Source organism: Carassius auratus, chromosome 1, assembly GCF_003368295.1.
Source record: "Carassius auratus strain Wakin chromosome 1, ASM336829v1, whole genome shotgun sequence".
NCBI classification, from domain to species: Eukaryota; Metazoa; Chordata; class Actinopteri; order Cypriniformes; family Cyprinidae; genus Carassius; species Carassius auratus.
Genome location: NC_039243.1, coordinates 14,982,675 through 15,008,981, shown reverse-complemented (window position 1 = coordinate 15,008,981; position 26,307 = coordinate 14,982,675). Strand labels below are relative to the sequence as shown.

Sequence of the window (26,307 nt, the reverse complement as noted above, 5' to 3'; positions counted from 1 at the left end):
GAAATAGAACAAATGCCGAAAGAGCTGAAAAGCTGAACAGCTTTTTTATTTATATTTGCAGCCTATTTTTAAAATATCTATTTGATTCGACCCACCTATATTTCTTTTCTCTAAAATCAGTTACTACATAAAGTAGATGGAATTTTTAGGCAAGACACCACAGAACAGGTTGGAATAGATAAAGCAATGTTAGCTAATAGATGTCACCAAAAATTCTCATTTGATTGCTTACATCATTAATTGCAAATATTTTTGAATTACAAGTTTTTAAAATTTTATTTTACACATTCAAATGAGGCACTATGCAATTAAATATGCACTAATTTGCATACAGTTCCAGAACAGAAATCAAAACATTGGATAATATCAGGATCAAAATTCTGATTTGTTTTTGTTGACATGTTTAAGGTTTTTACAGAGGGGATTTTGGATTTTTTTTATTTTTAATTTTTTATTGCACTATAAATCTGAAAATACTGTCAAGTATTTTCTGTCATGTACATTTTCACCATGTTTTTAGGAACGAAATGTAATATAAATCTGTTTAAATTATATATGAACACACCCCTCAATAAAACTGTTCATCATATAGATATGTAAAGATATGTAACTGTAATTTTTTTATTTAATTTAAAGTTTTATTTAGTTTAAAGGTATAAGAAGAAAAAAATCTCTGTATGGATTGGAAATTAAATCTTCATATGCTCCTTCACATATACATATATATATTTCAACACTAAAAGTGATAGCTGCAATCTAATTACAAACAGACAATTGCACCCAATATTTCTGTGGTTTTCACTGGAACAATTTGTAGAGCATCCCAAATCAGGTTAATCACTCCAACTCATATCACTTCTGAGGTTTCATTTTAGCCTATGTAGGGATCTCACTAAGGTTTGAAGCTGAGCATTTGTCTTGCTTCTGTCTTCTCCCATTGGTCTCTGTGGATAAGTGGCAGGCCAATTTCAACCTTTGTGGAACTCACACCACCTGCACTGAAAAATGTCCCGCTCACTCACTGTCTCTTTTTCACCATCCACTTTGTCCTTGACTTGCCATTTTCCAAAAGAAGGGACACGTGGGAAACTACTAAAGCGCAACAGGCTGTCAGGACGTGACACAAGACTATTAACCTTTGAGCAGAAATGGATGTTACTCCATTCTGGCTTTAGCAGGAGGTCCACACCATGGCTGATAAGATGCAGCCCGGGTGAGTGAGTGATGGTCCTCGTGACGGGCTCCGTCTGCAAGGCTTCCCGTCACTGATTTGTTACAGAGACAATCACAAATTGATTTAACAACTGTAATGGATATTAAAGCACCTTAAGAAGGAGGGGTGGGGTAGGGGGAGGGGGGTTGCTGCTTTCACCTATGATGTTTCAACCTAGAAAAAAAAAGCTTAATTTTGTATTATTAACTGCTATATATGACTCCACAGCATAATGTTTGTCAGTATGTATGTTGCATGTTCTTGCACCCATGTGTTTCTTTCGAGTAATCATATTTTATAAAACATAAACCCATATAGAACTTTTTATAATTTAGGGAAATTGGAATTAATTTGATGTATGATTGGTTTTATTAAATGTAACATTTATTCAACAGGCCTAACTGCCAAACTTACTGCACTTCAATGATAATTAAACTGCCATAAATAAGAAAACAAAAAACAATTTAAGTTAGTTAAAAAGTTCCATTTTATTAATAAATGAATTTACCTATTAAGAGAGTTTGTCCACTGTGGCTGCAGAAATTTCAAAGTTCTGATTCATAAAGCTTTACAGTCATACATATAACATTAGAGATTATGGAACTAGGACATTCAAAACTATTTTTGTATTTTGTTAAATAAAATCCAAGTCTTCTGAAGTCACACCTCAGCTAACAAGAAACATTATCAGAACTGTGGATAATTTTCTGGCAAGATATTCTCAAAGTTATGAACAACCATTCCAGAAATGTTAACATATAGTTTGTTCAATGTTATCAGATGGGGGGTGGTGGTCTGCCCTCTTCAAATCTGCAGAAAAAAAAAAACAAAAAAAACATTAAGATCGTCAGCCAGTTGTTGATTCTGCAGACTGTGGAGGTGGTGTCTTGTACATGGTGATGCTCCTCAGACCAGTCCGTACTGACACTGGACCGTTGGCTGAAAGCTCTTTTTTTTCAGCTTTTCAGAGTAGTATTATTTAGCAACTATGATCTCCTTTGTTAATCTGTTCCTGGCCTGGTTATACAAGATTTTATCCCCACATTTATAAGCATGCTCTTTGGCATGAATGATAATAATGTCTTGGTAGGAATGCACATATCTTCACAAAAACTGATATATGAAGTTACTGTCAATGTGAGCTCGTCCAGACTGGTGGCTGCAGCTACAAAAACACTCCAATCAGTGATGTCAAATCAGGCTTGTAAATCAAGCTCTGCTTCATTTTTCCATCTTTTAACTGTCCTTAAAATAGGTTTTGCTGATTTCAGTTTCTGGCTGTAGGTCGGTATAAGTGATCAGAGAGCCCTCAAAGCTGCTGGTGGGACAGAGTGATATGCATCCTTTATTTTATTGTTTGGCCAGCTGTTACATTGCGGCACTCATACACACATCTGTAGGCACATACACATTCATGAGAATGAAAGAGGAAAACTCCCGCAGCGATTAGAAAGGTTTACAGTTCATGATGAGTGCCTCTAAGTTAGGACAACATTCCCCTTTTTCAGCATTTTTATATCTTAACACAAACTTTCATTAATGTAGAAACATTATCCACCTCCTCCGGTTTTCCCTGTTAACTCCACGATGCGATCCGCTCTGAACAGTTGGTATCCTGGCAGATGAAGTGTGTTGTTCGGAATGGCTTCACTCAGCCAGGTTTCAGTGAAGCACATAGCAGCAGAGTTTGAAAAGTCCATATTGTTGTGGGTGAGGAGAATAATTTCATCTGTTTTGTTAGAAAGGGAATGGACATTTATGAGATGAATGCTTTGGAGCACAGTCCGAAAGCCGTGCAGAGCTTCACCAGGGCACCGAGTCCCGAGATGGGCATGGCGCCGCAATACACATCGTGTCACCATCACACTGATGTGTCACCGCCGATTCAACCCCTGGTCGGACCTTGCCTTTCTACGGGTCGGCGTGCCCTTAGAACAAGTGTCCCAGCATGCTGTTGTCACAACAGATGCCTCCAACATGGGCTGGGGTGCAACATACAATGGGCAGGCAGCTTCAGGGTCCTGAACAGGACCGCGACTGCTTTGGCACATCAACTGTCTGGAGTTGCTGGCAGTGCATCTAGCCTTATGGTTTCGTACATCAACAGACAGGGCGGTCTACGATCAGGTCGCATGTCCCAACTCACCCGCCATCTCCTCCTCTGGAGTCAGACGCGGCTCAAGTCGCTGGCACTATCCACATCCCGGGGGAGCTCAATCGTGCAAGCCGACATGCTCACACAACAGCTCACCTTTCCCGGGGAATAGCGACTCCATCCCTAGATGGTCCAGCTGACCTGGAGTTGGGATACCGTTCTCAAGGCGAGCCGTGCCCCTTGGGGGTGAGGGCCCACTCCACACGGAGTGTGGCCTCCCATGCGCTGGTGCACCATGAATCTCTGGCAGACATCTGTCGAGCTGCGGGCTGGGTGACACCTAACACCTTCGCAAGGTTTTACAACCTTTGTGTAGAGCCAGTTTCTTCCCGTGTGTTGGGTAACAGGTAAATTGGCAGGAAGGGCTGGCTGGGTGTCATGCTTGCTGTGCCATTCCGCACCCTGATTGAGCATCCTCCAGCACCCTCGGCAGTCAGACTTGGCGGAGCAGTCTGTTGCCAGGCCCAGTACTGGTGTTAGCATGCCCGGAGCTCCGGTCAGCCCCTGTACTGGGCTAGGTGTCCATATGGCTTGATTCTCTACAGGTAATCCCATATGTGTATTTTTCCATGGTAAGGTTTCCCTCTTGGCAAACCCGTGTCTTCCCTTGACAGACCCGTTCTGTTAGTCTCTTCTGGCAGCTGTTCCATCCCTACTCTAAGGTAGGACCTGCCTCAGAGACCCCTTCCATATGTAGTACTGCCACCTGGGTCAGTCCACATCAGTATCTCCACACGTCACCTCCCTATGGGTAGGATCTGGTCTCCGTAGCGGCTTGTTCCTAGGCTCGCTTCCCCATTGTCTTACTAAGCTGAAAGAACAAATAGGGAAGATTTGAGGCAATCTTTCACTGAAGGTTGAAATCCCTTCCATTAACTTTATGTGGGTGGAACAGCAGCATGGCCTTCTCCAGCAGCGAGGTACTCACCCTTTGGCCCCTTCGGTAACAAGGTGAGTGAATTTGCGCTGGGGTTTTGGAAAGGTTACGATCTTAAGCGTAGCTTTTGGGGCACACCACGGCTTGCCGACAATTGCAGCGCCACAGGGTTGTGACGTGTTCAGGTTGTGGCGTTTTCCATGGGACCCCATATGTCATTCGACATAACTCGTAGTGACTGACAGAAAGGGAACGTCTCTGATATGACACTTTGGATAAAAGTGTCAGCTAAATGAATACATGTAATGTAAATGTAAATGTTGGTTTAGATGATTTAACAAGTTTATACAATTCTTCCTCTCCTATAGTAAAGAATAAGTGGAATTTTTCCTCAGGTGATCTATAGCACACTATCTTATCCGATACTATAGCTGGATGGTTAAAATGTTATCTCTAATAGTATCGATCTTAGAAGTAAAGTTGTTTATAAAGTCATTACTGCTGCGCTGTTGGGAAATGTCAGCACTTGTTGATGCTTTATTTTTTGTTAATTTAGCCACTGTATTGAATAAATACATGGGGTTATGTTTGTTTTCTTCTAAAAGAGATGAAAAATAATCTGATTTAGCAGTTTTTAATGTTTTTCTGTAGGATAGGTTTCTTTCCCACCAAGCAATACAAAATACCTCTAGTTTTGTTTTTCCTCCAGCTGTGCTCCATTTTCCAGGCTGCTCTCTTTAGGGTTGGAGTGTGCTCATTATATTATACCACAGTGTTAGACTGATTGTCTTAATCTTCCTTAAGCGTAACGGAGCAACTGTATTTAAAATGCTAGAGAAAAGAGAGAGTTCATAGTTTCTGTTACATCATCAAGTTGTTCTGAGGTTTCGGATATAGTAAGGAATTGGGATACATCAGGAAGATTTCTTACAAAACAGTCTTTTTAGTTAGAAGTGATGGTTCTACCATATTTCTAACAAGAAATAGAATTTACAGTTTTAGCTATATAAAGTTTGCACAAAACTATATAATGATCTGAGAAATCATCGCTTGGCTGCATAATTTCAACACAATCCATGTAAATTCAAATATCAATTCCATGTGACAGTATTAAATCTAGAGTAGGATTTCGAAAATGAGTAGGTCATGAGACATGTTGTCTAACCCCAATACAGTTCAGAGAGAGGTGTGTGAGATACATAGCAGACTGTCTTCACTCAAAGGCTGAATTTCTAAGTGGTGCCCGCAGAATAATTTAGGTTTCATAGACAATTAGGCATTTTTTGGGGGCACAATTGACCTGTTGAGAAGAGATTATCTTCATCCCTCCTGGGGTGGTGCCGCTCTTTTCTCTAGAAATATGGCACATAGTTTAAGAGTTTGTACTTGACTAACTGGGGCCCAGGTCAGGAAGCACACAGACTGGCTAAACCGACCATCTGCTAGTCGCCTCACGCCACATAAATCAGCTAATTCTCAGCACAGAGAAACTCTTTCATCTAGATATCACACTATAGAGACTGTTTCTGTGCCTGACTAAAAAATACACAAAATAAATAAATAAATAAATAAATAAATAAATAAATAAATAAATAAAATAAAAATGTATAATAATTCCAAACCAATTTAAGAGTAACAATTTTATTGATGTAAAAGAGAAATACATAAAATTCAGAAGTAATACACATTAGGGGTGGGCGATATATAGTTTAGATGATAATATCCAAATTGTTGTTTGGACGATATGCAAAATTGGGATCTCGAATATTTCATTATTTGTACAATCAGACCTCTGAAACATAAAAAAAGCTGAAGGAAGTTAAAGCGAAAACAAATAATGCACACTATAGCCGTCTAAACAATTATATGTAGCGATTTTAGTAATGTAGGGGTTTATTTGACGATATTTTATGTTTTTTTTTTTTTTTGTACAAAATCACGATTGTTCCTCAATGCGTAAGCTGCCACTAATTTGCAATACAACTACGGAGTTCTTACCTGTATATTATGACTTTTCTTAGTTGAAGCAACAATCCAGAAATGCAAATAGTAAAGCCGATGAAGTATGAAGTTAAAAAGTTTTTCTTAAATGTCTGTGCCATCCTCAAGTGGCGAGTTTCGTGATTGCATCATTAGAAAATTGATGAGCCCAAAAGATGGAATACATTTTTCACAAAAGATCCACCGGAATAGCCTCTGAACACGAACAGGGCTATTTTTTTTTTGTACAAACTAAAACATTATTATTAATACGGTGAACTGCCCATAATGCCTCAGTGTCCATGACGTCTTACGTCATTACAGTGTGCCGTGCATATGTTACTCATCAGTCACTTGTTATCTAGCTTCGAGCGCAACAACACAAAAATGAGCGAAGAAAGCGAAAATACACAGTCATCCTCAAAACCAGTGCCAGAAGAGCTAACAGCGAGATGTGGGTCAGCTTCTTTAGTCTGGAGATGGTTTGGTTTTGGCAAAAAAGACGAGCAACAAAAGTCGCCCATCTGTAGAATTTGTCGCATGCAGATCGCCATATAGCAGAGCGCCACAACCAACCTCTTCCATTATCTCCGGACAATGCACAAAACACAGTTTGAAGAGTATGAAAGGCTTCGTGCTGAACAAAACAGCACTGCTACTACGAACACGGTACAAAAAAAAAAAGAACTCACACAAAAGAAAGAAAACACCATATGACAAAAAAAGGGAAAAGTGGAAAACGATTACAAACTCTGCAACAAATTTTATTTGTTGCCAATTCAATCAGTTGAGAAGGACGGGTTTCAAGAAATGTTACAGACTTTAGATCCCAGATATAATCTGATTTCAAGGAGGTATTTCAGTGAAACAGCTCTACCAAAACTCTTCAAGTCTTGTCGACAAATGCTGTCCCATAAATTGTAGAAGGTCACCTATTGTGCCACGACCTCCGATCTGTGGTCCAGCAGAACCTTGGAGTCATACTGCAGAGCAGCGTCTGTGTTTTATTTATTTTGTTCCTTTTGTCTTTTTTCATCCTCATCTTTTATATTAATATAATGTGCAAAATGTAATATTGTGTTGTGTATTAATGTTTACATTTTGCAAAACACAATTTTTTTTTAAAGAGGTAGTAACATTATTAGTAATAAACTAACAACAGAGTACTATTAGCAAAGCACAAAGTTAATTTATTAAGTATATATATTGTACTGAAAAAATAAATATTTAGCACAGTAACTTGGTTCATGTTTAAATCAATAATGTTTCATATCTTTATGTACTAGTAATTCCATACAATAATAGGTAAAATGCAGCAAGTCAAAAGACCAACTGGACCTTCTTTGCCAATTTGAACACATTAAAGGATTGTAAAATTATCGTCCGAATATTGATATCGAGATATTGAAAAAATATATTGAGATATACATTTTTGTCAATATTATCCACCCCTAATACACATAAACACATGATAAAGCTTGGCTTATTTAATATCAAGTCCCTTTCTGCGAAAGCACTTTTTGTGAATGATATGATCTCTGGTCATAATCTAGATGTGCTCTGACAGAAAAATTATGATCAAAATACTTTAAACGAGTCTTCGCCCAAAGATTACTGTTATAAACATGAGGGTAAAAGGGGAGGTGTTGCTAACATTTTAAACAATATTTTTAGCATTTCTGAAAACAGGCAGGCTTTAAGGATTACTTGTTTGAAGTAATGGTGCTTCAAATAGCATTATCCAGAGAAACAAGTGATGATAAATCCCCTGTAATATTTGTACTGGCTTCTGTATACAGGCAAACAGGGCACCATGTACTGTAGACTTTATTAAATAATTTGCTGATTTTATATCCGAGTTGGTACTGGCTGCAGATAAAAGTTTTAATTGTTGGTGATTTTAATATACATGTTGATAATGAAAAAGATGCATTGGCATTAGCATTCATAGACATTTTGAACTCTATTGTGGTTAGACATACTCACTGTCGAAATCATACTCTATATTTAATACTGTCACATGGAATTGATGTTGATTTCAGAAGACATCCCATAGAGCACTTTTAGTCCAATGAAACCAAAATGTTATAATATTTATGGTAATAACTTTGTTTATGTCTCATTTCTACTGAGAGAGTTGTTGTTTGTTTCTGTTATGGAATAACTTACACTCAAAAAACAGTGTCTTGGTTGTAAGAAACAGGATGGTGAAAAATAAATAAATAAATAAAAATGATCGAAGCATTCAACTCTGGATGATGGATCTTTCAATGTCTTTCCAAAGACAAAAAAAATTGTTTATGTAGCACACTGAAATCAGGAACTGTTACAATTTTAGCTTGGTCATTTACAGCTGTGAATCCCGGAAAGATCCCTGTCCTACAGGAAAAAAAAAAAAAAAAAAAAAAACATCTCTACTATAGGAGAGGAAGAGTTGTATAAACTCATTAAATTAAATAATTTAAACTAACAACATTTACTGTGTGTTAGACTCTATTCCATCTAACCTCCTAAAAGCAGTGCTTCTAGAAGTCATAGATTCTCTTCTGACAATTACATTATATGAATGAGCGGATTTGATCCTGGCCTGGTGTCGCTACCCTCGCATGTGAATTGTTGAATGATAAATGTGACTCAATATACATCAAGGGCTCTACTGGACATAATATTTGCTACCGCAGTCATTTACACTGCTTTCGCAATTAGCACACCTGTTATGTCTGCATTTGAGTGTCTGGTGATGAAAATAATGCCAATGCTCCTGTGCTTCCCCCCAAAGTCAATTTGTGACCAGACACTGCTGCCTCGGAAGGATTGTGAGTGGACAAAGCCGCCTCGAGTGAACTGTGAGTGGACACCGCCGCCTCTGGGGAACTGTGAGTGGACACTGCCTCGGAGGTATCATCAGCGAGCACTGCAGCTTTGTGAAAGCCTGAAGCGAGCCCCGCTGCCTTGGAGTGATCACCAGCAGGCTCAGTCACTTCGTGAAGGCCAGAAGTGAGCCCTTCTGCCTCGGAGAGATCATCAGTGGGCTCCGCCGCTTCATGAAGGCCTGAAGCAAGCCGTGCTGCCTCAGAAAGATCATCAGCAGGCTCCGCCGCTTTGTGAAGGCCGGAAGCGAGCCCTGCCACCCCTGCCATCTCGGAGGAACATCAGTGCCCACCGCCCCACTGCCTTGGGAGCATTATAAATAGGCACCCCCACTCTGACGGCTAAGCCACTCAACTGCAGAGCCAAGGTGATGTAGTCCTCCAGCACCTCCACTTTATTAGTATTTAAGTAGTATATGATTATGTTTAACTTTATTCTTGAAAAGATCTTAAGGAAAACAATTCTTAATACGCTGTATTAAACAGTATATAAAAAGTGTCTCCGTTGCTCATGAAAATTTTCTGAAACGTCTGTGTATTTGACAAATATTGAAATTTATTCACTTAATCTGTGATAGAGTATGCAAACACTGTGTAAGTGTCACTAACAGGAGCAGAAAGTGTCCGGCTTGATGTGTCCATTTTCTACTCTGCTCCCAACTGCAAGTGGCTACTCTCATTGACCACCATCTGTAGCCATGTTTCAAGTCACACATAGCCAATAACTAAGGAAGCACATGGCAAGAACACATAAAGGAACATGAAATCACATGACAGTGACAAGTGAATACAAAAATAAAGACAAGAAACCTAATCCCAAAACTTAATACATCGTTTGTGAAAAAAAAAAAAAGTGTTGCCGTTTTCCCTGAAAAGTTTTAGTTCTGACATTTTGTACATGTTAGTACTTGTTTCAGAACATGTAAAATTAACATTTTATTAATGTTTGCAAAATGGAAAATGCTAAAAAATAAATAAATAAATAAATAAATAAATAATGTTCTATATAAAAGTGTATAAAATATTTGTTTTTAAAAAAAAATAAAATTTAAATAAAAACCGATGTTCTGAAATAACATTTTAATAACTTAATAGGATCATTAACAAAACATTGTAAGACATTTTTTCTTGGTTTGCTGGGATGGTGCATTATTTGAGGAACAGACTGAAATGTAAGTGCTCAAATCTTAGCTCACACATCTCATTCATTGTGGCGAGTGGGGCGGGGCCGAGAGGCGTGGGAACGAGGAGTGAGGCCAGGTGTAGTGATTGGAGATGAGCTACACCTGCGCCCCACCGCCAGTATCGAGTCCCACGTAGGAGATGGAAGGATATAAAACTGGAGTGACGACCGTGAAGGACGAGAGAGGACCAGGCCTGGGACATTATTTTATGTGTTTGCTTTTTATTTGTGCGCATCAGTCGCCGTGAGGGGCTGACGCGCTGTTTTGTTTATTTTTGAATTATTAAAGTATTTTGATTGTGCGCCGGTTCCCGCCTCCTCCTTCCCGATTATTAGGGAGTTTTTATTGTTACATTCATGCTCCTGCAAAAAAAACTTAAAATTTAGATCTGTTCAACACAAAACTGTAATATGACCAAAATCATAATATAGTGCACAAGTCATATGGACTACCATTGTAATAATATTTGCAGTTTTTCTGAACATTGAAAAGTTTGTTCATGGCCTTCATGGAAAAGAAAAATCATGCAGGAATTAAGATGATTAAATCATGACAGAGTGTGATGGGTGAACTATCACTTTAGGACATTATATTCCATGGTTTTGGCTTGACTAGTCTTGGTTCATGTTCTGAAAGCTTAATCAAACTGTGCAACTGATCAGCTCAGTGTTAGCGGTCAGTCCCTTTTGGACCATTTGTGCCACAATCTTCACAGCTGTACATACTTGGACATTTCTAACAATGAATGTCATATTCATTTTATCCTTTATTCTTCTTGCGGCATCCAGATTTGACCAGCACTGAGCTTTACCAATGCGTTCCGCAGTGAACAGCTTTACAGTCGGAAATAAAAGCTGGGGTTTAGAAAGTTCACTGCTACTACGGCAGCATACAAGAGCAAAAAAATCACACATGGAGGAAATGAAAGCAGCCGTTCTTCTGCCCTGGATTGTGGCGACTGCTCACTATCTCTCAGTGGAGCCGTCTTCACCCAACAACATCAAAGACCAGGGGTCTCATGTATCAACCTTGCGTACGCACAAAAACTTTGCGTACGCCAGCTTTCACGCTCACGGTCGGATGTACTAACAGTGAAATTAATGCAAGAATGTGCGTTCCTCCAAGCCAATTTCATGTCTGGCGTACGTTCATTTCTCATTGTTTTTGTCCGTTGGCGACTCTTACAGGCAATAAAGTGAAGTTGCAAACATTACACAACAAATTGTTCTACAAGTCTCGCACCACCACCTGTGGGAAGCATTGCAATTAATTTGCAATTTATAAAATAATTGACATATATTGTCATACGAGCCTTTTTATAATTATATAAATTATGCAATTAAATAAGAACATATAAAAGCATAACGGTTGAAACAACCCTTAGTCTATGGCAATGGCAGCGTTGGCCTTATTAGAGGACATTGCTAATGGCAGAATCAGAAGAGAACGAGTTTTTAGGGACCACAATGATTTTCTGGCCCAGGATGATGACTGGCTTATCAGCCGTTTCAGATTTCCAAGGGCTGTCCTCTTGGAGCTCTGTGCTGAGTTGGGTCCGAATCTAGAGAGAGAGACAATGAGGAGCCACGCAATACCCGTTCCCTTGCAGGTGCTGACAACACTTGGTTTCCTGGCAACTGGTTCTTTCCAAAGGGAACTGGCAGACCGCTCAGGAATAAGCCAGTCGTCTTTGAGCTGGGCAATGCCAGTGGTATGGGACGGGATCATCCGCATGTCTGCCAGGTATATCAGGTTCCCATATGATGCATTTGACCAGCCAAACATTAAAATGCAATTTGCAGCGATAGCCGGTTTTCCTAATGTTATCGGAGCGATCGACTGCACACACATTGCTATAAAGGCGCCATCTGAAGAAGAATTTGCATATGTGAATCGGAAACATGTCCATTCAATAAATGTGCAGATAATATGTGATGCACAAATGCGCCTAACAAATATTGTGGCAAGGTGGCCTGGGTCAACCCATGATTCATACATCCTTACAAACAGCATGGTTGGGATGAGGCTCCAAGCTGGCAGGGTGCGTGATGGGTGGCTTCTTGGTAAGTGCCTTTAAAGTTATGATCCTATCTAATTGTAGTTTTTTTTTTTTTTTTTTTCATATAATTATTAATTAACCCTTCAGGAGACCGCGGTTATCCACTAAAGACGTGGCTTTTAACCCCCCTCACCAACCCACAAACTGACCGAGAGCGCAGATACAATAATGCCCATTCTCGCACTTGTTCAGTTGTAGAGCGGGCGATTGGGCAGCTGAAATGTCGGTGGCGCTGCCTTGACAGGACTGGGGGGGATGTTGTTATACCGCCCTGACAAGGTGTGCCGCATTGTGCTGGCCTGTGGTGTGCTGCACAATGTCGCGCATAGGCATGGCATACCACTTGGTGAGGTGGCAGCACCGCCAGATGACCCCGACCCAGGACCAATTTATGTGCAGCCCAACCAACAAGCCGTTCATGCCCGCCAACATGTGATTGCGACAATATAAATGGTAATCAGAGACAAAAGTTCACTTTTTGACCAATTCCTTTAATGAGTGGCTTATGTCTGTGAGTGCGTCAGTGATATTTTTCAGGTGACTGTTAATTTCCCCGATGGCCATAATGATTTGCTGTTGTGACTCCAAAACAGCATGTGTCAAGACGCGACCAGACGGACGGGCGTCAGCACTGGGGAGAGCACTGGAAACGCTGGGCACAGTGGGCGCTGGCTGCTCAGGAGGGGCGGACTCCGAGTGCCCCTCCTGGGAAGTGGATGTTTCGGCTGTTGCGCCATATGGGTCTAAATAAAAAGGCAAATGTTAACAGTAATTTAAGTACGTTCCATTTTTAAGGGGCACACACATTTGCAATAAATGAAATGGATCCGTAAAATCTCTGGTGTATACTTTTGGTTCGCTACACTGAATGCATTTGACAATGAAATATAGGTACGCTATATGTACCAAAGTAAAAACAAATGAGAAATTGGTTACCTTCGTCGCAATCCTGTAAATCGGAGTCTCCCACAGCAGAAGATACTACTCCAGAGAGTAAAGTGTCACCCATAATTGAGGCAACTCTCTGCTCAAAGGGTGTAAGTTCATCGACCCCTTTACCACTGCCTGTCCTGCCCGCACTTTGTCGGTGCGCAGCAGTTCTCCGTTTAACGTCCACCTTTATATCAGACCATTTCTTTTTAAGCTCATTTACAGTGCGACTTTCAGATCCCACTGCACTGACGGCTTCAGCCAAACTCTCCCACTCATATTTTTTCCTTTTGTTATTAATTCCAGAGGACAACGTTCCAAATAAAATATGTTTTCTAGTCTCTACCTCCGATAGTAGCACCTCCAATTCACTTTCAGTAAAGTTTCGTTTCTTGCCGCTTGCCTTAGCCATTTTCTTACTGCTATCTTTTGCCAAAGTGGACTCATTACCATATTTAAATTGATTTAATTAGGGGAGGAGACTGGGTGGGGCGTTGTGCTCGTGCATGTGCGCTCAATTTTACGTTAATTGGGATGTACAAAGAGAATATGCGTGGAATCCTTCGTACGCAGAGATTCATACATCTGTTTTTTTTTGTGCGTACGCACATTTACAGCTTTGTCCGTACGCAATGTTTTAGTATGAATTCAATGCAAGTCTTTGTACATGAGGCCCCAGATGTTCAGCCCAGAAAATTCTTCAGAGAAATCAGTCGTCTTCCTGCGTTCCAAGAGAGGCAAAAATTGAAATAAATAAATGCAGAGATATAAACATAATATAATGCTTTCATACTGCCTTTCATACTGTAATATTCACTGGACTTACAACCAACATGATGAAAAGTACTGCCAGACATACTGACTATATGCTACACGTGGAGGTTTCTGATGTTTAACAAAAGTTCAATGCAAATGTCTTTATAGCTATTTTTTATTCTGAATCAGGAGAGAAATCACAAGCACTGTTTACAAGTCAAAACAGTTCTAAACAAACGTGTGAATGGATTTTGATGTTAAAAAATGTCATAACCCCAGCTAACAGGGAACGTTCCCATAACTTTCACTAACATTATGTAAAAGTTATGTAAATGTTAGAAAAAAACGTTCTTGACATAATGTTTCTGGAACAGTCTTATAATGTTTTCATAGTTAAAATACATTGTCGTAACGTTGAGGGAAAATGTTCTCATAACAACGTTCTTGTAACGTCTTTATGATGTTATTTTTAATTGCCTGATGTTCTCAGAATGTTGAGGGAAAACGTTCCCATAACAACGTTCTTGTAACGTCTTTATGATGTTATTTTTAATTGCCTGATGTTCTCAGAATGTTGAGGGAAAACGTTCCCATAACAACGTTCTTGTAACGTCTTTATGATGTTATTTTTACTTGACTGATGTTCTCAGAATGTTGAGGGAAAACGTTCCCATAACAACGTTCTTGTAATGTCTTTATGATGTTATTTTTTCTTGACTGATGTTCTCAGAATGTTGAGTGAAAACGTTCTCATAACAACCTTCTTGTAACGTCTTTATGATGTTATTTTTAATTGACTGATGTTCTCATAATGTTGAGGGAAAACATTCCCATAACAACGTTCTTGTTACGTCTTTATGTTGTTATTTTTACTTGACTGATGTTCTCAGAATGTTGAGGGAAAACATTCCCATAACAACGTTCTTGTAACGTCTTTATGATGTTATTTCATAATGTTGAACAAATACATTCTTAAAACACCATTATTGGAATGGCTTCAATGGCTTTCGAAGTGATGGCAACAGAAATTACAAGTGTGACAAGTATTGTAGACTAGGCTATATACCACTTTTCTGATCTGTTTCTATTTTTCCTATTTGTTCCCTATATTGTCCTAATGACAAATGTGGTTACAATTGCAATAAATCATCATGTCTTTGATGAACAAAATGTATTTTTTTTTTAGAACAGAATATGACAAAACATATAGCCTATCTTATTTTAAATTAAATAGGCATAGGCTATACTGCAAAGGTTTTGTCATTTACCACTGCATTTTTCACATATTTTATTACAAACTTTTCCTGAACAAGGTCTACATTGTGAATGGATCTTCAGGTTTTGTAAACCACAGGCTTTATTTTATTTTATTTTATTTTATTTTATTTTTTGTGCTGAAGTGGACAGGACAGAAAAGTCTTGGGTGGAGAGAGTGGAACAGGAATAGCATAGAGTCAGGATTGGAACACCGGTCGGCTACCTAACCAGTAACAATTAAACAACTGCATCCACAGAACCGCAAGAGAATCGATCTCACGAAAAAACCAGAGTTGCCAAGAATTGGGCTACTTTAATACTGCTCCGCAGGTTGTTTTTCATGTCCGCGGGTTTAAGCGACACCAATAACATGATATTTAACTCTAAAATGGTCTAAAAAACCCTCCCCAAAAAGTATATTTTACCTCACCAGAATGCGATTTTTATGGGGGATCCCTAGAAACATGAGTGGACTGGTGAAGTGAAAATCCGGCAACCCTGAAACAAGCCGTCTTTCAGGTTCTGACGTCATCATGGTGCGTATGCTTCATGCAGCGTCGTTTTCAAATGTATGGAATTCAAAATCTGCAGCTCACCTTTAAATATGTCTACTAGGGATGGGCGATACCACATTTTTTACATGCGATACGATACCGATACTTTTTGTTACAATTTTAATGATACCAATACACCAATACGATACTACTTATAATTTTAAAAGTGTATGTGATTTTTCAAAATAATCTTAATTTAGTATATATATATTTATATATATATATATATATAAATTTGCAGTTACCATGGCTACAAGAACAATGATTTGTGGTGTTATTGTTAAAACCATGGGTAATTTTCGTAAGGGAACCTGAAAAAAAAAAAATTTGTTTGAGCCCATGTGAAAAAGTAGCACAATTTACATATGATTTACAGTTTATTTTAATAAATATCAAACATTCAATTCAATTGTGCATTATCGCTGACACCTACATGAACAATTACAGTTGTTTTTATGATTGTAAGTCATTCTCCTCAAATGCTACTGAAGTTAGAAAAGTGTATAACAATATGGCATGTAACTTTAGAGATGGTCCCTAAATTTGAGACTCTCAAACGTCCAACGTCAAGCCAACTTCATTTTTTCATAGTTTTCTTTTCTCTGCGCCGGATTGGTGAGGCCGGCAACACACTGGATGCGTGGCGCAAGCGTCTCAGCCGCGTGCCGTGTCTGTTTTTAATTCGGCTCCCATGTTAACAGGTTAGAGCATACAGACCGCCTGCGTGAGAGGCGTGTCTCTGCTCAGAAAATGCGTGCATGCGAGAAATAGACGCCTATTTTTACCGCGACACGCGCGCGTGTTGGAAGCGTTTCCAGGCATAATAGGAAAATGTGTTTATATGTCATGTCATTACATATGAATTCATTATATTTTGATATTTGAAAGTCTGTAGGTTGACATAAATTCAGATATAAATGTAATTTAAAAAATAAATAAATCGATTTTCAAATATTGCTCCTGTCAAACATAATCTATTTCGCCGTCAATACTTTTGACGGTGTCCTTTCCCAGATGCTGGACGCTGTAACGGAACAGGGCCGCAACCGCAAAACGATAGAGCCGTGTCTGGCACGCATCCGCCTCACAGACTCGTTACTGAGTCCAAACGCACATCGGGCCGAAGCCGTTTCTGGTCTGTTTTTAGGGGTTGTTGCGGATATGTGCCAGCGCCGATCCAGCACCGCCTGATCATCCCGTTACAGATACGTAACGGGTGCGTGAAACGATTCCGCCTACCGGAGCTGTGCCAGATGTGTTACGAATCCGCTTAAATCACCACTGGATTGACCTTTTGCCTTATTTTCGGCATTTTTGTCATACTAAAAACAATGCGAACAAAGTTAACAAACACAGAATTAATGACCACGAATTCATATTTTAATTATAAAAAACGAACAACAAAGTCATGAACAAATTCAACAATTAACACAAAACACAGTCAACAACATACACATAATTAATGGATAAAAAAACCCACAGGCTATAAACACAACGTGGAAGAAAAAAAAAAACATGCACTTAAACAAATTCGCTTTAGGTGCTGTGGCAGCTGTAGCTGCTCCTGCTGCTGAGGCGCCAGTCTCTCCTTGCGCCCTCCTCCCCTTGCGCCGTCCTCCCCTGTCCGCCGAAACCACCTTATAGCATGCCTCCATATTTCAGCTTCAGCACCTGGAAAACAGCATTACTGATTAGGATGAATAAGACATTTGGATCAGTGCTGGTCCTACATGACGACAAAACAGGCAGACATATTGCATTTGCTCAAAATGAAGATATGCCCATCCTTCTCGGCCTAATTCTATAACGATTTGTGCATTAGTTGATGGAACTGTAATAAAATAATAGCCAAGATAGAAACGGAGGCAAGGGGCTTAAAACGGATCCGGGCCAAATGTAATTGCTATCTGGGTTATCAGTAGGCGTAGGTGTAGGTGTTTAAAAAAAAATTGATATTGTTGTCATGAAGACAAGAGCCTGGTCTGTCAACGGTCTACGAGCGCGGATGGGAGAATGGGATCTGGATCCCTATGCAGACTGCGTATTCTGCGTATAGGGAGTGGCGGTACTACTGTCATATTTCGTGCAAGTCATGACCGTGCATGCCGTGTGGTGATGGTGAATGGCACATTGCAGTGCGCGCAGCCGCATACCAATCTGTGTTAACGTCATACCACAGGGACCGCGAGACCTTTTCTTTTTAGATCATACACACACCGTCCCGATTGGCCTGCACACACTGCTTAAAACATTTAGTTATAAAGAAATTATAGATATAATTAAGTATCGATACTTTGCAGAAAATATCGATACCACAATAGAAGCTTCGATGTGCACATCCCTAATGTCTACTACATCTGAGACTGAGGTCAAGTCAGCCGCACTTTAGAGAAACACCGTCAAGCCAGCCGCGAGTGAAATTTAAATGCATGTGTATTACTATAATTACGGTTATAGCAGGAACAACAGAGAGGGAACGCGCTTTCAGAGCGCTTTTCATCTATACGTTCAGATTTGATATATGACGACCTTTTTTTGCCCATCTGCTCTAATATTCGTGTAACTTATTGTTTTCCTTGACTGTTCTGTATTACTATAATTTTCAACCTTTCAAAGCATTACAATATTAGTAGCAAATGAGATATGGGACATTCATTGATTTAGAAGACACTTTTTTATGATGAGAAAGAAACAATTAAAGGTCAGTTCTTAAAGAAGACATCCCGTACTATATCTATACCTCACATAAAACCATTTTAATGGAGCCTTTTCGAGATATAGGATAATATTACACTTTACAAGTCTTTTAAGATCCCATTTCTAACAAGTAGAAAAAAAACAATGGTAAGTTCTTATAAGGGACATCGCATACTATATGCAAACTTCATATCAAACCATTCTACTGCAGCATTTTGGAGATATTGGACATTATTACACTTTAAAGGACTATAAAAGATCCAATGTCTAATAAATAGACAAAACAATAGTTGGTTCTTTTAAGGGACGTCCCATACCATATGCACACCTCATATCAAACCATTGTACAACAGCATTTTTGAGATATGGGACATTATTACACTTTAAAGGGTTATAAAGACCACATTTCTAATAAATAGAAAAAAACAATGGTCAGTTCTTATCAGGGACGTCCCATACTATATACACACTTCATATGAAATCATTTTACTGCAGCATTTTTGATATATGGGTCCGTATGGCGATTTAGCGGGCTATAAAGACCCCTGTAGCGGAGTACAAAACTTTTTATACACAGGAAGAAGGAGGCGGAAACCGGCTGTCACTCAAATGAAGCTTTTAATTATAAAATAAACACAAAACACTGCCACAGCCCTTCACGGACGACTGTCGCGTACAAACAAAAACCAAACACAAACTAAAATCCTGGCCTGGCCCTCTCTCGTTGTTCACTATCGTCGCCCCTCTTTTGTATCCTTCCATCTCCTCCGTGGGACGCGAGACCGGTGAGTAAAGCAGGCGTCGCTCATTCCCAATCACTCCACTGGCCTCGTTCCGTTCTCAAGCTCTCGGCACCGCCCCACTCATCACAACCCTATTTCTAATAAGTAGAAAAAAACAATGGTCCGTTCTTATCAGGGATGTCTCCATACTATATGCACACTTCATATGAAACCATTTTACTGCAGCATTTTTAAGATTTGGGCAATACAATGATTTAGAGGGCTATAAAGTCACAATTTCTAATAAGTAGAAAAAAAACAATGCAGCATTTTTGAGATATGGGTCCAAATGGTGATTTAGAGGGCTATAAAGACACCATTTCTAATAAGTAGAAAAAAAAGAATGGTCTGTTCCTATAAGGGATGTCCCATACTATATGCACACGTCATATCAAACCCTTTTACTGCAGCATTTTTGAGATATGGGTCCAAATGGTGATTTAGAGGGCTATAAAGACACCATTTCTAATAAGTAGAAAAAAAAGAATGGTCTGTTCCTATAAGGGATGTCCCATACTATATGCACACGTCATATCAAACCCTTTTACTGCAGCATTTTTGAGATATGGGTCCAGATGGTGATTTAGAGGGCTATAAAGACAACATTTCTAATAAGTAGAAAAAAAACAAAGGTCAGTTCTTATCAGGGATGTCACATACTATATGCACACTTCATATGAAACCATTTTACTGCAGCATTTTTGAGATATGGGACAATACAATGATTTAGAGGACTATAAAGACCCCATTTCTAATAAGTAGGAAAAAAAATGGTCAGTTTTTATCAGGGACGTCCCATACTATATGCACACTTCATATGAAACCATTTTACAGCAGCATTTTTAAGATATGGGACAATACAATGATTTAGAGGGCTATAAAGACACCATTTCTAATAAGTATAAAAAAACAAAACAATAGTCAGTTCTTATCAGGGACGTCCCATACTGTATACACACTTCATATGAAACCATTTTACTGCAGCATTTTTAAGATATGGGACAATACAAAACATTGGTTTCTTCTATTTATTAGAAATGGGGTCTTTCTAGGCCTCTGAAACAGAATAAATTTCAGAAAAACAAAAACATTTCTGCAAAATGCTAGAAATGCAGTAAAACGTTTTTATAGAAGGTGTGAATATGGTATTGCACCTCCAATATACAAACTGAATATTGTTTTTTTTTTTCAACTTATTAGAAATGGGGGTCCCACTTTATATTGTGTCCCTAGTACCTGTGTACTTAGTAATTAGATGTGTATGCAGTGTAAGTACACATTGGTACATAGTATCTATAGCTCTAATGTTTTTGTAACTACATATATGTAACAACCCACTGAATGGTATGTGAAAGTACAAATGTGCAACAGGACATTGGTAATAAAATTTATTGGTAAGAAAGTACAAATGTGTAACAGGACTAACAGCAATATTCATTTTATTATGTCATTACTCCTATGTTACACTGCAGTGGCAAGTAAATTAGGCTTTACATATAAAATGTGGTTGCTGTCCACAATGTTGCACTTTAAATTGTCGACAGTTCCTGAGGAGTTACCATGTAAGTACACTGGTATTACAGTGGTGCACCAACTCCTCCCACTTTACCGAACCCTAAACATATCCATCTCCACCCCCTGGATCAAATGGTTCAAATTACTCTTATACATATTGTTGTTACAAAATGTAGATTTACATGTCCTGTTATACATTTGTACTTGCACAAACCATTCTGAGGGTTGTTACAAAAATATTACAGCCATGGATACTATATACCAATGTGTACTTACACTGTGTTATATACTGTGTACACATGTAATTACATTGTATATACACAGGTATTAGGAACACTTAATATAATGTGGGGGCGACATGGGATATTTATAGCCCAATAAATCACCATATAGTCCCATATCTGAAAATGCTGCAGTAAAATGGTTTGATATGAGGTGTGCATATAGTATGGGACGTCCCTGATAAAAACTGACCTTTTTTTTACTACTTATTAGAAATGTGATTTTTATAGCTCTCTAAATCGTCATTTGGACCCATATCTCAAAAATGCTGCAGTAAAATGGTTTGATATGAGGTGTGCATATAGTATGGGACTTCCCTTATAGGAACAGACCATTGTATTTTTCTACTTATTAGAAATGGGGTCTTTATAGCCCTCTAAATTGCCATATGGACCCATATCTCAAAAATGCTGCAGTAAAATGGTTTGATATGAAGTGTGCATATAGTATGGGACGTCCCTAATAAGAACGGACCATTGTTTTTTTTCTACTTATTAGAAATGGGGTCTTTATAGTCCTCTAAATCTTTGTATTGTCCCATATCTAAAAATGCTGCAGTAAAATGGTTTCATATGAAGTGTGCTTATAGTATGTGAAGTCCCTGATAAGAACTGACCTTTGTTTTTTTCTACTTATTAGAAATGTTATCTTTATAGCCCTCTAAATTGCCATATGGACCCATATCTCAAACATGCTGCAGTAAAATGGTTTGATATGAGGTTTGCATATAGTATGGGATGACCCTTATAGGAATGGACCATTGTTTTTTTTCTACTTATTAGAAATGGTGTCTTTTATAGCCATCTAAATCACCATTTGGACCCATATCTCAAAAATGCTGCAATAAAATGGTTTGATATGAGGTGTGCATATAGTATGGGACGTCTCTTATATAAATTGACTTTTGTTTTTTTCTACTTATTAGAAATAGGTTTGTGATGAGTGGGGCGGGGCCGAGAGCCGTGAGAACGGAACGAGGCCAGTGGAGTGATTTGAAATGAGCGACGTCTGCTCCACTCACCGGTCTCGCGTCCCACGGTGGAGATGGAAGGATACAAAAGAGGGGCAACGACAGTGAACGACGAGAGAGGGCCAGGCAAGGATTTTAGTTTGTGTTTGGTTTTTGTTTGTACGCGACAGTCGTCCGTGAAGGGCTGTCGCAGTGTTTTGTGTTTATTTTGCTATTAAAATCTTCATTTGATTGACAGGCGGTTTCCGCCTCCTTCTTCCTGTGAATAAAAAGTTTTGTACTCCGCTACAGGGGTCTTTATAGCCCTCTAAATCGCCATACGGACCCATATCTCAAAAATGCTTCAGTAAAATGATTTCATATGAAGTGTGTATATAGTATGGGACGTCCCTGATAAGAACTGACCATAGTTTTTTCTATTTATTAGAAATGTGGTCTTTATAACCCTTTAAAGTGTAATAATGTCCCATATCTCAAAAATGCTGTTGTACAATGGTTTGATATGAGGTGTGCAAATGGTATGGGACGTCCCTTATAAGAACCAACTGTTGTTTTTTTTCTACTTATTAGACATTGGATCTTTTATAGCCCTTTAAAGTGTAATAATGTCCAATAACTCCAAAATGCTGCAGTAGAATGGTTTGATATGAAGTTTGCATATAGTATGCGATGTCCCTTATAAGAACTGTCCATTGTTTTTTTCTACTTGTTAGAAATGGGATCTTAAAAGACTTGTAAAGTGTAATATTATCCTATATCTCGAAAAGGCTCCAGTAAAATGGTTTTATGTGATGTATAGATATAGTATGGGATGTCTTCTTTAAGAACTGACCTTTAATTGTTTCTTTCTCATCATAAAAAGTGTCTTCTAAATCAATGAATGTCCCATATCTCGTTTTCTACTAATATTGTAATGCTTTGAAAGGTTGAAAATTATAGTAATACAGAACAGTCAAGGAAAACAAGGTTACACGAATATTAGAGCAGATGGGCAAAAAAAGGTCGTCATATATCAAATCTGAACGTATAGATGAAAAGCGCTCTGAAAGCGTGTTAACTCTCTGTTGTTCTATTCTGCTATTACCGTAATTATAGTAATATACACGCATCTAAATTTCACTCGCGGCTGGCTTGACGGTGTTTTTCTGAAGTGCGGCTGGCTTGACCGCAGTCCTCTGAGGCCAGATCACAGCCATTCTAACAGGTGAGTCGATTAAACAGTAGGTTGTGTTTTTTTTTTCTGCAAATTTGTATGACCGGATAGCTAAATAGTTTAGAAGCTTGCAGTTATTTATGCGGGAGACAATTAACTTATAGGCTAACGTTATTTGTGGTTGTGTGGGATTTACTTTGAAGGCCTTTGTTAAATTGAACTCCTATTTGTGTGCAGACAGGCTTTGCCGCTTTATATTTGAATCTTACATGTTTCATAACATTCAGTTTTAACGCAAAATACGTATTAATTAACATTAGCCGTGTTTCCACTGTAGGGCCAACAGCAAGTGCATCACTACACGAGTCAGAAATATATTAATACGCCATGCTAAAGGATACATACTTGCTTAAAGGCCATTAATGTCTTGCAAACATTTTTTTTATGCCTGTAAATGTCATAATCACTCAACTGAATAAAATCAGGTTATTGTAACTATACTTTTCTGTGACTGTTAGTTGCTCATGTAGGCTAATTAGACAATTAATCAGCTATATGTCAATACTTACAGTTATCTCTCTCTCTCTTTCTCTCTTACAGTTACTTTTCAAAAGTTTCTCAAACATTGAGTCTGACATGAACGGGGTATGATTTTTTTTTATAGTATTATTACAAAAAGAGAGTGGTTAGTACTTTAAGGTTGTAAGAGTTTGCACTTGTGTCATATGCATTGTTGTAACTCCAGCTGTGTGTGATCTTTGTAGAGGTGGAGTGGGCTAAGCACAGCACAACAAACCAAACACCAAAGCAACCCTGTGTTTTCCATATTATTTTATATAATTATGCACACAGTTTTATTTTTCTTGGTGCAGATATTGCTGTTTAGCGTAATACAGCATTACTTTTATTTTCAGATCGATTGGCTGAGCCTCATGGGAGGCAACACACCTGGAGAGTCGGTCAGAAGATTGCTAAGGAAACTCGGGACGAATGCTCTATTGGCCCAATATAGTCTTAAAGGCTGCAAGGGAAAGAAGAATTTCCAGGAACTGGAAATATGTTATGTCATAATCCTTGAGTTGTTTCTCAGTTGTTTCTTATGCTTAACATTTTATATTAAGTCGCAGAAGATAAACTTTATTTTCAGAGCAAGCTAGGCCAAAGACTGCATATGAGTCATTGAGGAAATGAGAAGTGTATTTGACATACTTTATGCTTAATCATCATTTATTGTAAGTAGCAGTAACATGTGTGGTTTTTGTGTATCTTAACTGGATTTTAAGATGCCTGTCGTCGAACACACACCAAGGTGCTGGAAAAAGTAATTGAGGACTTCATATCAGAAACACTGAAGTTTGCACCACACAGAGATAAGGTAAGACATTTTTAGTTTGTAAAACATTAAAAAGGAAAATATAGCACATATAATACAGATTATACTGTATACTAATACTTTGTTTTGTTTCCATAGATGCTGCAATCTAAGGTGTCACTTCAGGCCGAAGCAGAGACTTCGGGAAAAGAAGACACACAGATCACACTTAATTAGTTGTTTTACACACAGAACGTATTTTATGTAAGATTTGGAATGTTTCAGTTTGTGGAATGTTTGAGTATATAAAATGTGAAAGTTAAGATATCAGTAATGCCATTTTTTTTTTCATTTAAATGTACTGTACTTTACAGTATACTTAAAGTATCCTTGGCAAAATGTAGACAAGTACAATATGAATGAAAATTATAAAATATATTAAAATATGAAAAATGTTTGTGTAGTGTATTTAAGTTTTTGGTGTAGACAAATATAATTAAAATATTTTAACAAATGTTTGAATGTATATTTGTTTATAAAAAAAGTTCCCAGGGTAATGTTTGGAGGATATTTGGATATTTTATATGACGTTTAAACATTCAGCATTTTTTCCCACTATCATTTTCCTAACAAGATGAAAAATTTGGACATTTGGAATGTTTAAAATCATTTAGAAATAATGTTTTCATAATGTTTTCAAGATGACAGAATGTAATGTTTCTATAACATTCACACATACCAAGAAAGAGCGTTCCTAATACATAAAAAAGGCACATTTCAAACATTTAACGAACATTCCTTAACATTTTCATAACATTTTCAAGATGATAGAATGGAATGTTTCTATAACGTTCACATAAACCTAGAAAAAAACGTTCCTAATACATTAAAAAAAGCACATTTCAAACATTTAACGAACATTCCTTAATAACATTTTCATAACGTTTCCAAGATGATAGAATGGAATGTTTCTATAACTTAAAACTCAAGTCTGTGGTTTATTTTTAAAGGCAGCACCTATTTAAAAATGTTTCTCACTGATTACGGGGACATGAGCTCCATACAATCAGCGGGAGCTCAGTGATCATCTATCCGCTGAGAGCAGCCTCAACTCGGCTACCTTCTGATATGTGCTGCTGGCTCTGATGTTTCTTTAGAGGTTAAACATAAAATATAATTTGTTTTGGGTAAATCTAACAGGTAATCTTTGGTCTGTGTTCAATTTATCTATATGTTAAAATGAAAATAAAAAAGGCAATTGATATAATACTCCATTTTATTGTAATGGCTGTATACACATTTCCCTGAACCAAGTACATTTATGCGGCTATTATTATGTTTAAATGAAAACGAAAGGAGGCAGTGGTATTTGATATCCTACTGTATTTCTTTTTATTGTAAACAGTGGGGAAAAAAAGTTTCTGGTACAAATGTGCCAGGTATTTTTGGTGGAAACGCGGCATTTGATGGCCTAAGGGGGAGATCAATTTCATTTTTGAGTAAACTATTATTTTAACCAGCACACATCACAACAAGATGCATGATTTAAGGAATCATTCACAAATGCTGCACACATGCAACTTTAATACAACTGGTCAAGTGTCATATGAATAATCATCAACATTCCCAGCATGATCTGGTCAGCTTATGAGGTATGAGGACTAGTTGCCATGGTGACTGAGCAAGTGGATGAGATTTTGCTGAGGATAGTTTAACCTTGACTGTCAGCGGTAGGAACATGTGGAGCTTTTCTAATTTCTT

The 26,307-nt window shown here is 38.2% G+C and overlaps 1 long non-coding RNA gene across 1 annotated transcript; it reads left to right on the top strand.

Moving 5' to 3' along the window:
• The first annotated feature begins 8,549 nt into the window (after nt 1-8,549).
• Nucleotides 8,550-25,017, top strand: LOC113080043 (uncharacterized). Its single transcript, XR_003281802.1, has 3 exons — nt 8,550-9,463; nt 24,149-24,609; nt 24,706-25,017. It is a non-coding gene; the product is annotated as an uncharacterized LOC113080043 (long non-coding RNA).
• Nucleotides 25,018-26,307: the final 1,290 nt, after the last annotated feature.